The sequence below is a fragment of the Botrytis fragariae genome (assembly GCF_013461495.1).
Source record: "Botrytis fragariae strain BVB16 chromosome Unknown tig00000347, whole genome shotgun sequence".
Classification (NCBI taxonomy): domain Eukaryota; kingdom Fungi; phylum Ascomycota; class Leotiomycetes; order Helotiales; family Sclerotiniaceae; genus Botrytis; species Botrytis fragariae.
The window spans coordinates 1-16,404 of NW_023501010.1; positions in this window are offsets into that span (position 1 = coordinate 1).

Here is a 16,404-nt window from a genome sequence, read left to right on the forward strand (position 1 = left end):
AAACCCTAACCCTAACCCTAACCCTAACCCTAACCCTAACCCTAACCCTAACCCTAACCCTAACCCTAACCCTAACCCTAACCCTAACCCTAAAACCTTATATTAAATACAAAAACCCTAAAAATCTAATCTTTTTTTATTTAACCCTTACCCTTACCCCACATACATCCTACCACCTCTAAATTCCACTATTCATTCTTTCCTTTTATATTTTAATATCATTACTATATAACCCAATATCTTCTTTATATATAATTCAATCTCTATAATCTTCACAATTTCATGGAAATAACTTAATTCAAATTTTCATTTTCTTTTATATATATATACTTAAAACCCTATGGGGTTATAACGGGCGCTTCATACAAATGGGTCTGGGTGGGGTGAGATATATAAATCGTATTATATATTTACTTATTCGATATCGAAATATCCTTCTCTAATATCCTTATATATATCTTATATGCTATATACTATATCTTCATCCAATTACTCTCTTAATTCTGCCCAAACCCTTTTCCCATCTCTTATAACTATTTCCAAATGTTAGAGCTTACTCAACCCCCTCAGCGATATCTGGAGCGGGATTCTGGGTTTCAGGGGCTCTCCATTATTCTTCAATATATTTCTGGGTTGTGGGGGGAGCATTTCTATTCTTCCAGTAATCCTGGGTTATGGGGGAAGTTTGATAATTTTCTTTACTATTCCTGGGTTATAGGGGAAGTTTGATAATTTTCTTTACTATTCCTAGGTTGTAGGGGGGGGTTCTTCAAAAATATATCTAATCTATACACCCACCTCGACCCTCCTTAGCCCGATATTCTCTCTATATTTAGAATAACTCTGTCCCTTATTTCTTTTATACTGCCCTATATGGTATCCTATTCAAACCACTTCAAGTTAAATTTATTTCAAATCAAAACAATAAACATAAATACTCTCCGATCTAAATATTCTTCAATTTAAACACTCTCCCTTATTTATTCAAACTTTTCTGCAAACATATTAAATATCTCTATAGCTCAACTCTTTCTCCACCCTCCTCAATTACTACTCTTATTAAGCTATTGCTATACCTGTGTAATACCAAATCCAACTTTGTATCTTTCTCGAATCAGCTATTCATTAATCCATTTTTATTTATATAGAATAAAAAGAGTGGGCAATATTATATCATTATATATACAACTAATATTTATGGATGATCAACTTCCGCACTATGTAATAGAATTGCTACACTACTGGCAAATCCCTTCCCGGAATTAATCCATGTCTATTTGCCACTCCACCAACTCTTCATATCCCAAGTTATTGATAATACCTTTCAACCAATAATATATCTTATACTAGTACATACTGTAGCTTTGTGGAGCCTTCATTATCTCACAATAGATACAATATTGGCTAAACTATTTAATAACTCATTTTCTTCAATTGAGACCCGCCATAATACTAGATGCAATTATGGAAACCATGGGGTTAGGGGTTGCAATTATAATGGGAATGGTCATTTTGTTAATAGTACTGCCTTCTTCCATACTAATATAATTGGGCCTAGACTTGCTTGGCCGCTCTGCTTACAGCATGATCCAAAGAAGTTATATTCTATTACTAACAATCCCTTCTTGAACTTTCTGTCGAATTCGGAGTCTAAGCCATTTCTGGTATACTACGATATTCTGTTCAGAATATCCCCTCGAATGAAGATCTCTCAAGCCCCCGGAAATGTGATCCATTCAAGCTATAAGCAAGCCGCCACTCCATTTTATTGGCATACTCGTTTATTCTTAACATTCTTGCAAATCTGCTGACTGATTCCACACCTCCAGCAATCTCGACATCTTCGGTCAAATCATACTTCGGTTCGAAGTGACTCGCTCTGTTCGATACTGAGCCCTGGAGTAAAAGTGCAATGAGCAGACGAATAATGCGTTTATTCTGATCCATAGTGTACCTAGCAAAATGTGTAGTGCCGCTGCACTTCATTCATCTTGTTCTCAAATCGTTGCATCTCCTGAGCAGTTCGAATCTGACTAATAATCCAATCAGATACCCCTCCACTATAATAATCATAAAGCCTTCTTTTTGCTTTATTGCAAATCTATCCTTCCTTATTTAGATATTTACTCATAACAAATCGTCGATAGTCCCGGGTTTGAATAAATCGTTGTATAACGAGCTCATCTACTGTAAGCTTGGTAGCGTCCTGTTTATTGAGTTGTTGATATTCCAAATCCTCTAACAAAATAATCGAATCAACATCTTCTCCAACCCGATCATTATATCCGATCTCCTATGCAAAGTCGATTATCCCATACAGAACCCTAATATGCACAATGTAAACAATCCCTGGGTAATCCTTGCTAGTTCTGAATACTCTAATCGCAGCAATAAATCCTTCAGCTTACAACCATTTCTCCACAGTCGCATCTTTTTCCTCAACCATAAAATGGTATAATGAGCAATTCAAGATCTGATCTACTTCTTCGGTTCTATCTCAACTACTATAATAGAAGATACCTCACTCTCCTTTCCCCAGACCCTACAATCAGGCTATTTCCTGGATAATCTTTATAACACTCTGATTCAGATACTATCATATAGCATATCAAATATTAATATAAACCATATTCATTCGAATGAGACGAAAGTCAGAGATATATATAATCTCTTATAACTCGTTGAGTCAACTTGGGGGTAGTATAACTATTAACAAGATTATAGGGCATTGCAATACTTGAAGATAACCAAACTGCTAAAGCTTCAGTTAATAATTATTAGTAGTAAATAAAAGATGATATTCATTAAATACAATACAACGCAGTAGCTTTCGTTTCCGGAGTATCGATCTGTATGTAATAAAATCAGTGGATGCAGCCTGATCAATGCTGATCATAATAATTGAAGTATAGCCTACTTCTCTATAGTGCTATATAATATACTTGATATAGGCAAGCTGTAATTATCGAATATAGTCCTTTTTGAATACATTAAATAATGTAATAACAATGCTAATTCCTAGGTTTCAAAGTACTGCTGGGATGGTAAATGTCAGCGTCTTTCTCCTATCAATTGGCAATATTATAATCAATAATGTTTATAGTTTGAGTGCAGCAAATACAGCTTCTTTTTGTTTCTTCAATCAGAATGTGAGCTTTTTTTGGTTTAGCACTTTCTTCAAGCCTTCATAAATCTCACTACCAGAGTAAATTGGAATTATATTGAATAGCAGCATTCCTGTAGTTATAATTATATTAGTCTGTAACCAACTTAGAAATCCTATATTCTCTAGTTCTAATAATATAAACATAACTGTGTTCAAATAAAATGGTATAAACAATTCTATCTGAAAAACCTTGAATATTAATAAGGTGAAAATCGCAGGCTATAACTAACCCAATAGTAATCTTGATCTTTTGAAAGTAAAATTGGGTGGTGGTGTTCTATAAAATAATTTCCGCTAGTGTTTCATAGATAGTCTTAGCTATTTGTTATCTAGCTTTAGAAGCTAGTACTATTGCGAATCAATAGCTCCAAAGATTTGAATGCTTTTATTATTGAGATTTCGAATAATATCACCCTGGACTCTATATTGTTCAGCAATATCCTTTCCGTGGGCGGCTACAAGATTAATAATACTTATAACTACATCAATATTCTTATGTGGTATATCTTTAGTTGTAGGCAGATCTCTCATAAACTCAGTATTAATATACTTATAGCCCATTTTGATGGCTATATTTCGATAGTTTTATATGATCAAACGGATTTCTAATCAAATTGCAGTTTTCTAAATCAAGACCTTAGTTAGATACTTATATATCCATAACCCATTTTTATTATACTAGAGATGATTACTTTGGGGAAGTCTATTTATCTTTTGGTTGAAAGTCTTTGAGAATGACTGAATATAAGCCAAATAAATTGATCAGATCTATACTACGCACTATAGAAGAAATCGGGGAATTATTTTAGCCTCACCAAAAAGTGCCTGGGATTTGTAATATCATGTTATATATCCCATTTGACTATTAATAATATAAATGTTCCGTTCTTGGAGCAAATCATTACAGAATCGAATAGGAGTAATTTCCTTTTCACAAACTAGGGAACTATTATTCTAATATCCCAGAATAAGCATAAGCTCTTTCAATCGTTTCTGCAGTTGTTGATATTTGTGAACTCTTGTTATTCGTCATGTATTGTTTTTCCAGTCTTACAATTACTGCTCTTTGGGAGCTTTTAATATTTGCTCCATTATTCAGTTTAGCTTATCTTTTATTCTATTGGCCTTATTGGTGATTTATGAAGCTCCCCGCTTTGCTAATAATAAATCATTTTGAATATTCTTTAAATCAATCTCAAAGCGGTCTTTCTTCTGCTTCATCTATATCAAATCCTCCTATAAGATATTCTTGGCCTCCCGAATCATATTATGGATAGAATCCTTGAATCGTTTAATAGGTATTGGCTTTCTATGAAATTCCAATAGATCACTATCTGGACGATTTGTCTCGGATTGAGTCCAAGTAATACTGGGCTGATTAATCTTCTGTATACTCATAGTTTTACTATACTCCAGTATCTTAATCAAGAAACTGTATGGGCTATAATTATCTATTACCAGATATTTCTTCTGCAATTCCAAAAACTAGTCGATATCTTCAACTATCTGTTCTCCTTTAATAACAAATAACAAAGTGTGTTTCAAAAATAAAACCTGGATGTAATACATAAATCCCACAAGTATATACAAGTATTCATCTCTACGCCTTAATTAGTTTTCGTTCTTTACAATCCCTAATATTGTAGCAAAATATATTATGGAACTATTAAATCAGTTACACTCTTTCAAGCTTTATAGAATTATAAATATAAAGAGTGCTCTCATCTTATAGATCTAATTATCTTTATCTTCTCTAGTTTCTAGTAATTCAAGCATTTCTTTAAGCAACTCTTTTTATTTCGGATTGAATTTAGTTAGTTTATAGTAATTCTTTATTACATTAATAGCAATCTTATTAAAATCAATTATCTATTGGTTTTCCTCCTCTATTTCACTTTTATTTTCATTTGCGGAATTGTTTTGATTACTTATTAACACCTCTTCCCTACTTCTAGTTTCCTCCTTTCCTAAGTTTTTTTTCATTGCCCTTTCTTTCTACACTATGTATATATATAATAAATAGCATACAAATCGCTGAAGATAAGTAATATACTAATCTAAACTATCTTTATTCTATAAATACATTATAGAACAATTCTCCACTTTCTTGATTGAATTGGCTGTTTGTAATTAGTATGAAGTATTATTGTGAAAGCTGCTTAGCCCATCCATTGCCCTTTCAATTATAATATTTATAATCTCGCTGACGCATTGTAGCTACTTATCTTTTCGATTCAGTAATCTATTTATATAAATAATACATTTAATATTGCGGCTCCTAAAGTGTGGTCACTATTGAATAAAGCTCTATTAATTAGTGTTATTACTCTTTTCTGTTTTATTATTAATAATCTTATGTCTTTTTTGGTCTTAATTATTAAGATCTTTGAATTCGCATAATAATTGATCTCGAACTACTCTGTTTTCGTTTTCTACTAGTAGTTCTAATCCTTCAAGATTTACCTTGGTAACTATAATGAAATATCTCTAATATATATAACTAAAAAATGTCTGTATCTTAACTTCTATTCAATGCTTTAGGTCAATCTTCGAAAACTGTTAGTTATAATCTTTGTAATATTTTTACATTCTATTCTTTAATGATGTAATATGGGTATAATCGTTATAAAGTAGTATGTCTATAGGCTAATCAAAAGCTGGAAATAAAAGATCACCTGGTTTAGGTACTCTAATATTTTTAGGGTGTCGGAGAGAGAGTGAGCTATACTTCTCAAGTAATAAAACATACCTTTTCTTTTCTAAACTATATTTATCCCGAAGATGAGTCTCAAGTCCTTGAACTGCTATTTAATATAGAATATAAACTAAAATCTTATATTTAGCAATATATTCAAATATATCATTATCTTTATTGTTATAATGCTCATCCTACTCAACCTATTAAATAGTTATTTATTAAGTAACTTTAAGTCAGCTGATTTATTCTAAGTAACCCTAAACTTTTTCAAACTTATTTATAATATAGATTTCAATTATTTGATATTAATTTTTACTAGATATTAGTATTATATATTAGTTTTAAAGTAAGAGTAGTAGTCAATTTAAAGTTATGTTGTATTTTATATTATTAATTCAACTTCTAATTCAACTATATCGCCTAACCCCTTTCGCTTACCCTAGTTCTATTTCGGCACTGATTCAAGTTAAATCGGCCCCCGCCTTATGTAAAGGCTATTAGTGATATCACTTTTAGTATTATATATTAAAAATAATTATTTTTAAATAATTTTTTTTTAAATGATTTTTTTTAATTATTATATTAAAAATAGTTTATTAAAATAAAACTTTTATATATTTTATTTGAAGATTGAATATTAAAAATAATTTTTCTAAAAGAAAAATTCAAATTTTTTTTATAAAATTAATTTTATAAAATATTAATTTTAATATAGTATTTTATTTTGAAATATAATATTAAGAATAATTTATTAAAATAAAATCTTTAAATATTTTATTTTCAATTATTATATTGAAAATAATTTATGAAAATAAAACTTTTAAATATTTTATTTTAAATATAATATTGAAAATAATTTATTAAAATGAAATTTATAAATATTTTATTTTTAACTATTATATTGAAAATAATTTATTGGAATAAAACTTTTGAATACTTTATTTATAAATCTAATATTAAAAATAATTTATTAAGATTTATTTATAAATCTAATATTAAAAACAATTTATTAAAATAGAATTTCTAAATATTTTGTTTTAAAATATAATATTTTATTTTAAAATATTATATTGAAAATAATTTATTAAAATAAAACTCTTGAATATTTTATTTTCAAATATAATATTGAAAATATTTTATTAGAATAAAACTTTTGAATACTTTATTTATAAATATAATATTGAAAATAATTTATTAAAATGAAATTTTTAAATAAAATATTTTCATTATTATATTGAAAATAATTTATTAAAATGAAACTCTTATATAATTTATTTTTAAATATAATATTGAAAATATTTTATTAGATTGAAATTTTTAAATAATTTATTAAAATAAAACTTTTAAATATTTTATTTTCCAGTATAATATTGAAAATAATTTATTAAAATGAATTTTTTAAATACTTTATTTTTAAGTATAATATTGAAAATAATTTATTGAAATAGAATTTATAAATATTTTATTTTCAATTATTATATTGAAAATAATTTATTAAAATAAAACTTCTAAATATTTTATTTTCAATTATTATATTGAAAATAATTTATTAAGATTGATTTTTTAAATATTTTATTTTAAGTATAATATTTATATATATTTTATTTTAAATATTATATTCAAAATATTTTATTAAAACAAAACTTTTAAATATTTTACTTTCAATTATTATATTGAAAATAATTTATTAAAATAAAACTTCTAAATATTTTATTTTCCAATATAATATTAAAAATAATTTATCAAAATAAAACTTTTAAAAAATTTATTTTCTAATATAATATTGAAAATAATTTATTAAGATTGATTTTTTAAATATTCTATTTTAAAGTATAATATTGAAAATAATTTATTAAAATAAAACTTTTAAGTATTTTATTTTTTAATATAATATTGAAAATAACTTATTAAAATGAAATTTCTAAATAATTTATTTTTAATTATTATATTAGAAATATTTTACTTTTAATTATTATATTAAAAATAATTTATTAAAATAAAGCTTCTGAATATTTTATTTTCAATTATTATTCAAAAATAATTTATTAAAATAAAACTTTTAAATAAATTTTTTTTTTATAATATTATATTATAAGAGAATTAAGCCTATATAAACCCAATTAATCTAAGACTATTAATAATATTACTTTTAATATTATAATTATAAGTTTAATATATATTTATAATATAATAATATAATTCTTTATTTTATTATACTTTTTTATAGGATTTTAATAAATCTATTTATAAAAGAATATTTTAATAAATTTATATTAATTATTTAATTTTAATTTATTAAAGTTTAATATAAAGGCTTTATTTTATTATTTTATTATATTTATATAATCTATTAAATATATTTATAAAAAACCTAAATTCAATAATATAAAAATATAGAAAAAGATTTATATATATATAATTTAATAAAACTAATATAAAAAAATTATTATTTATAATTAATTAATTAATAATTTTGAGAATATATTATAAGAGAATTAAGTTTATATAAATCTAATTAGTTTAAGATTATTAATAATATTATTTTTAGTATTATATATTAAAAAAAATTATTTTCAAATGATTTTTTTTAAAAAAAAATTTAATTATTATATTAAAAATAGTTTATTAAAATAAAATTTCTATATATTTTATTTAAAGATTTAATATTAAAAATAATTTTTCTATAAGAAAAATTCAAATTTTTTTTATAAAATTAATTTTATAAAATATTGATTTTAATATAGTATTTTATTTTGAAATATAATATTGAGAATAATTTATTAAAATAAAATCTTTAAATATTTTATTTTCAATTATTATATTGAAAATAATTTTTGAAAATAAAACTTTTAAATATTTTATTTTAAATATAATATTGAAAATAATTTATTAAAATGAAATTTATAAATATTTTATTTTTAACTATTATATTGAAAATAATTTATTGGAATAAAACTTTTAAATACTTTATTTTGAAATCTAATATTAAAAATAATTTATTAAAATTAATTTTTTTAATATAATATTTTAAGTATAATATTGAAAATAATTTATTAAAATGAAATTTTTAAATATTTTGTTTTAAAATGTAATACTTTATTTTGAAATCTAATATTAAAAATAATTTATTAAAACTAATTTTTTTAATATAATATTTTAAGTATAATATTGAAAATAACTTATTCAAATGAAATTTCTAAATAATTTATTTTTAATTATTATTTCGAAAGTATTTTATTTTTAATTATTATATTAGAAATAATTTATTATAATAAAGCTTCTGAATATTTTATTTTCAATTATTATTTAAAAATGATTTATTAAAATAAAACTTTTGAATAAAATATTTTTTCTATAATATTAAAAATTATTATTTTCAAATAATTTTTTTCAATTATTATATTAAAAATAGTTTATTAAAATAAAACTTCTATATATTTTGTTTGAAGATATAATATTAAAAAAAAAATTTATAAATTTAATTTTGTAAAATATTAATTATAATATAATTTTTTTTATATAAAATATTGAAAATAATTTATTTAAATAAAACTTATAAATATTTTATTTTAATTATTATATTGAAAATAGTTTATTAAAATAAAGCCTTTAAATATTTTATTTTTAAGTATAATATTGAAAAAATTTATTAAAATAAAACTTATAAATATTTTATTTTTAAGTATTATATTACAAATAACTTATTAAAATAGAACTTCTAAATATTTTATTTCTAATATAATATTTAATTCAAAAAAACCCTATTAATCAAAATTATTTTTTAATTGTTATTTTAAAAATATTTTATTTTATAATATAATATCAGAAATATTAATTTCAATTTAAATTCTTTTTTTAGAATTTAGTTTTATATATATTAATTATAAAATATAATTAAAAAGATATTTCTATATATAATATTAAAATGATTTATTTATATAAAAGCTTTAATAAAATTATTTTTATTAAAATAGGTAATAATAATAAATTAATTAGATATTATATAATATTAAGACTTTTTATTAATTTCTTAAAATTAAGAAAATTCTATAACTTATTATTATATATAAATTAATATTAGTTTGAGGTAGATTTATAGAATCTATTTATAAATTTCAATTAGTTTTTTAAAATTTAATTATAATAATTTTTAAAAGAAAAAAATTATATAATTATTAATAGATAATTTAAAATAATAAAATTTTATTCTTTTTAAAAATAAATAATTCTCAAATCTATTTTTAAAAAAAAAAATTTTTTTAAATATAATCAAAATATGATATTTAAAAACACTTTATTTAGAATAAATTATTATTATATAGATTTAAATTATTTAGTTTTTAAAAAGAAATAATAATAAAAATTTGATATATATAAATACTATTTTAGAAAAAAAATTAAAAACTTTAAATTTAATAATAATAAAGTTCATATAATTTCATAAAATAAGTTTATTTTTATATATAATTTGAGAAAAAATTTGAAAATAAATTAATTACAGATTTCCTAAAATTGAATAATTTCAAGATTTTCTTTATAAATATATTATTTAAAGAAATAAATAAATAAATAAAGTTTTAAAACTTTTTTTTCAAAAAAACAAGAATTCAATAAATATAAATTATTTTAAAATAAAAATTATAAAAATCATAATTTCGATTTTATAATTTTTTTTTTAATTCTATTATTTAAAATAATATATTAAAATAATATCAATAAAATAATAAATTTTATTTATCCTGAATTTTCTTTTTAGAAATATAAATATTTTATTGAAAAAAAAAATATATATATATATAAGCATTTTCAAAATATTACTTTTTAGACATTCTGTTTTAAAGAATTTATTTTTCAATATATATATGAATTATTTTGTTTTAAAGTCTATATAATAAACAATATTTTTATTTAAAAAATAATAATATTATAATTCTATTTTCAACTAATTTTATAATAATATTTTATTGAAATAATATTTTTTATTTCTAAAAAATAAATACTTTAATTTAATTATTAATATATTAATATTTCTATAATACTTTTTATTATTATATAATTTTATAATATTTTATATTTTAAATTTCAAATAAAGATTTTTTTATAACTTAAATCTCTATTAATAATTTATTTCTTGATAAAAAAAGTATATTTTATAAAATTATCAAGAATATTTTATTTTTCATAATAATTAAGATAATAATTTTAATTTTCATAAAAAAAAATAAAAATATTATAAAGAAATAATTTTATTTTTAAAGTTTTCAATAATAATTATTTTAAAGATATTATATTTGAATCTTTTTAATGATAATTTATTTTAATAAAATTCATTTTCAAAATATTACATTTGAAATTAATTAATAATAATTTATTTTCAAAATGATGTTGAAATAAAATTATTTATATTCAAATTCAATTCAATTTATTTAATAATAAAAATTCAAAAATAAATTATTTATATCTTTTATATTCAAAAAATCTTATATTTCATAACTTTTAATTATAGTATTTTAGAACAAAAATTATCTAAAAGATATTATATTTATAATCTTTAATTAATAATTTATACATTTGAAACTTTACTTGATAAAAAATTATTTATATTTAAATTTAATTCAGCTTATTTTATTAATAAAATATATAAAACAATTTAAAGCTCTTATTTATTCTTATAATAAATAAAATCAACTATTTATTATTATGAGTTTAATATATAGTTATATGAATGCCTTAGGTATCTATTCTTTATATAGTCGGCGCCTCTTTATCTCTTTCTTTATTCCTTATAGAATATTATATAGCTTATCTAGTATTTATCTCTTACATTATAATAAAAATAAGTCTCAAGATTAGTAATCAATAAAAAACTCCTTAGAATAATAGTTAGAATACATTCTTGATAATTTTAATTGATTAATTCAATCTTTATCAAGTAATATGAATTTAAAGATATGAATTGAGGGAAAAGCAGTCCACTCGATGATAAGCCACGTTACATCATTTTGAGTTTAATAGTTCGTAAGGCTAACTCGTGATGGCATCCATATAAGATGCTCGGCCGGATTAAATTTGGTTTTGAGACCTAACCCTAAACTCATATGAGCGTGACAGTACTGCAACATATTAGTTATAAACTTAGAGAATTCGACAGATTGAGTTCACTTACATTCTCATGTGCTCTCCATCCAATTCCCAAACAATTGTTATCCGATGAACATTGCTTCATACAGTCCACAAGAGTGTTTCCATAATACTTTGCCTCACGACCCCCCCAAGTACGAACACGACAATTCTTCTTCCACTCCACTCCTTCCACAGTGAAAGTATCATGTCCGCATCCACCGCACATATTCGTACGATAAATGCAACCAGGATCTTGAGCGGATGCTGATAACGCGTTGTTCGTCTCGCCAGCTTTCGAGTCTTCGGCCGGGACCTTCTTCTTCAAGTCTTCGATCTGGCCGAGAAGAGCTGCCTTTTCCGCACTACAGGCTGTTGTCACTTCGGTAGTTTCTTGTTGGAGCTGGTTTTTATCCGACTCGCACTGTTTGCTGGCTTCATCTGCATTGCCAATTTCCTTTTGAAGTGCAGAAATTTGAGCCTTGTACTGCGATTCACATTGCTGTAAGTTTTCGGCACCTTCTGTGCGAATTTGGCTCTTGTCATTGTCGCAATGATCTTTGGCAGCAATAGCAGCAGCAATAGCAGTTTCTCTATCATTTTGAGACTTCTCAATAAGCTCATTTTTCTCAGTATCACATTGGGTTTGAGCTTTCTCGGCTTGTGTTTTGGCCTCTGTGCGTAAATTTTCGTGAGCGCTATCGCATTCGGATTTGGCGGCGATCAATTTTTCGTTTTCAGTTTGGCAGTCGAGTCGCTCTTGTTCTCGCACTAGCTCTCCTTCCTGAACAAGTTGATTTTTCTCAATTGCACACTTGGATTCAACATCCCCCTTGGCAGCTTCTACCAGATCTTTGCATTCTACCTCTGGATCCGTGGTTTTGACCGCATCTCGGGTTTTTTGGATAAACAAGAATCCTGTTGTTCCCTTACTTCGACTAGGGGTTATGCTTTCAAATACGGAGCAATCAGCTGAATCTGATTCCCAGACCCCCGAATTCCATTTGGGATCTGCGGCTATAGCCTGAGCGCAGTCTTTGGCGGTCGAAAAATCTCCTCCCGGATACGTCCCCGTGTTAATGGCGAACGTATGGCAGGTATAATCGAACACAGTCCCATCGATGGCACCTTTGCCGGAGGTCTCTCCTCCTGAACAGCAAGCGTCATAATTGGCCTCACCAACTGTGTTGGTGGAGAAACATTTGCTGTTTTGCGCATCGACTTGGGCGATAATTACGCCCAATAGAGCGCCACTGAGAGGAACTTTCAGTAGCATGTCACCTTTACTGAATGATTGAAGATAGCTGCGAAGGTGAAAATTCTTTTACTGAAAATGATAGTCGAGAGGATATAAACAAGGAGGAATGTTCGCTTTAACTACAGAGACGAAAAATGAACAAGAAATGTATGTGCGAGTTTAAAGTAACACAGAGTCATGGAGTTATGGATATCAACATGCACGTCTACCTATCATAGGGACGCATTATATCAGTTGCTAGATCAATGCGATTGTTTTTTTCTTAGGTTTCGATCGCTCCGTGCAACAGCCAATAACTATTGCATCCGCTTGTTGATTCACCTCCAGACGTATGCTGAAAGATAAAGTAGGGGCTATGCAATAGAATGACCCGCCTCCAAAGTCATACAATACGACGTGTTCTTCTTCTAGGACAAAATCTGCTGCCGGAGCTGAAGAATGATGCCGTTCGCAAGTACCACAAACAACTGAATACTGTCTAGTACAAGTAATTGTATAAAGGTGGATAGACTTTCTGAGTACATTGCGAAAAGAAAGATGAGCCGTTCAAAATAACGAAGTTCTTGGTGCATTAGTTTGATATTATTCATGACATATGTGTGTCTTTCATGACATATATGTCTCGCTTTCAAAAGCATAAACTTCTTGATACATTAGTTCAACGTTGATCATGGCATGCGCTATATTTCGGACGACGGTGCAAATAGAAAGTAGCTCCTACAGTAGATCCCGTAGGCCAATTTCCTTCAAGACCCTCAATCTAGGAAGGGGTTAAGTGAGGTGGTTTTATTGGACGCAGCATCAGTATCGAAAATCTATAGTGATATGCCGTACGATTGATCAACTATGTCCCTATACACTAAATCTTCTCCTGGTTATGATAGACGTGATTATCACGTCAGTGAGGGTTTATTTTTGAAATATGCGAAACAAAGGTTTAATGCTTTGAGTGAATTTATTAATCGAGACTTTCTTTTACGAAGACATTACATTGATGAATAAATAGATTATTGATTATTTAATATAATGAACATTGTGACTTTATCTGGGGATATTCGTTGTTTACAGCTTGTGTATAAAGAATTCTGACGTCTATTATTGAGAGGCAGCTTTGATATTGTCTTAAGAAATTACTAAGGCTGTGAAAGGGTACAGGGTAGGTTCAGCACTTAACTCGCAGTAGCGGCGCGTACCGAATACTAGCCTATAAAGTCAGACTAGCAACGTGTCGTACATAAATTAGGGTAAACACAGCAGATCTTGAGTCAATGCGGACACGGTTACATTTAGAGATATATACTTTTTCTCAGCACACAGGATATGGACGAATGGAATAGGTTGTACTTTAGTTTTCATCAGGCAAGGATGAATTTCACCGAAAGTGGGTTTTCTCCCAAGGGGATTAACATGCTTGAGATGAAGTATGTGAGCTGAGGTGTCAGCTGAGATGTCTTATACAAGCTACTGTATAGGAGAATCTGATAGTTGAAAGGCGAAAAGAGTATACATGCTTGACTCGAGCATGATTCGACTACTCTCCACAAATACTAAAGTCGAACTCCGAGTCCAACTTGTCTTCTGCTGAATATATAACCCTCTACCTCTTGTCTAGACATTGGTTCATCAGTTCAGGATCAAAGCCTGTACAATTTCGCAATTCGCGCCTTTTTGAGAATAACCGGAGAAGCTGTAGTATGTCTCTAGAAAATTCTACATCGATTATATGTTTTTTCGTGCTAATAAAATCTTAGTTCCCCTTCTTACTCAGAAATGATCACTCTACCAGCGGTGCTCATTGCCGCCCTTCTGGCGCCTCTTTGCAACGCAGATTCGGATCAAAAATACCTAGGACGACACAAGTACAACTTCAATCAAATCAAACCTCTGACTCATCCCACTTCAGGTGAAGTCAAATGTTGCCCGGAGGGCACGGTCTTTGATGGCACCGCCTGTATGCTAGGTGTGCCAAAATGCTCCAATAACACTTTCTTCAAAAACGGCAAATGTGTGTCCACTGTTCCTCCAAAATGTCCTATTGGACATGTTTTCAACGATGAGCTCTGTGTTACCGAGGCCCCTCCAAATTGCCCTCATCCTTCCGAACTAAAGGGTGAAGTCTGTGTTACCAAAACCATGCCTACTTGTCCTATGGGATTTGAAGTTCAGGGCGAGTCTTGCGTTTCCAGTCAGCCACCCCACTGTCGCTCGGGAGCTTCAGGAGCACCTCCAGAGGAGTTCAATGGCAGTAAATGTGTAAGCTCCTCAGGTCCAAGTTGTCGTGTGGGAACCGTACTTTTTAATGGTATGTGTGTCAGCAAGAAACCACCTGTCTGTCCCAAACCGACCGTCTTCGAACCTAGCATCAAACGCTGTATATCTGATAAGGGACCTGTCTGCCCCGATGGCACTTCCTTTAAAAACGATAATTGTATTTCCAATGAGAGTCCCAAATGTCCCTCAAGGACCGACTTCAACTCCAGGACTAAGACATGCACCCTGGTTCAAGGCCCAACTTGTCAAGAAAATGAAGTATTTGAGGGTGGCAAATGCTACTCCGAGAGCAATCCAGTATGTGAGGACGGTATTGTTTTGTCTATCGATCATTCCACCAACACCGCTCAATGCTGCCCATCAGGCATGGCGTGGGACGGTGCAGTCTGTTTCGTCAGCGTTGGCAAGGAGGGTGATTGTCCTAATGGCCTGATCAAGGTCGGCAATCGCTGTGAGAAGCAAACAGCCAAGCCCCCCTCATGCCCTCCAAAGTACAAGTTCGAAGGCGCCCGCTGTGTGTCTCACAAGCCCCCCGCATGCCCCCCCAAATTTACTCGCGAAGGGACTGTTTGTTCCTCGTTCAAGTCACCATCTTGTCCTCTGAATATGACTCTCAAGGGATCTGAATGTGTTTCAACCAGGGATATATCTTGCCCTGAAGGCTTCAATATTGACGGGGAGCACTGCGTCAGCCTTAGAAATCCTGGCTGTGAGGATGGTTCTCGACTCATTGGAAACAATTGTGTTTTTGGTGCGCCCGATTGTGATACAGGTATGTTCTTAGTTGGTGGTCACTGTGTCACAATTAATCCTCCAATTTGCACTGCCAATGATACCATCTTCGACGGTCACCGCTGTCTGTCCAAGGTGCCGCCGAAATGTCCTGCAAAT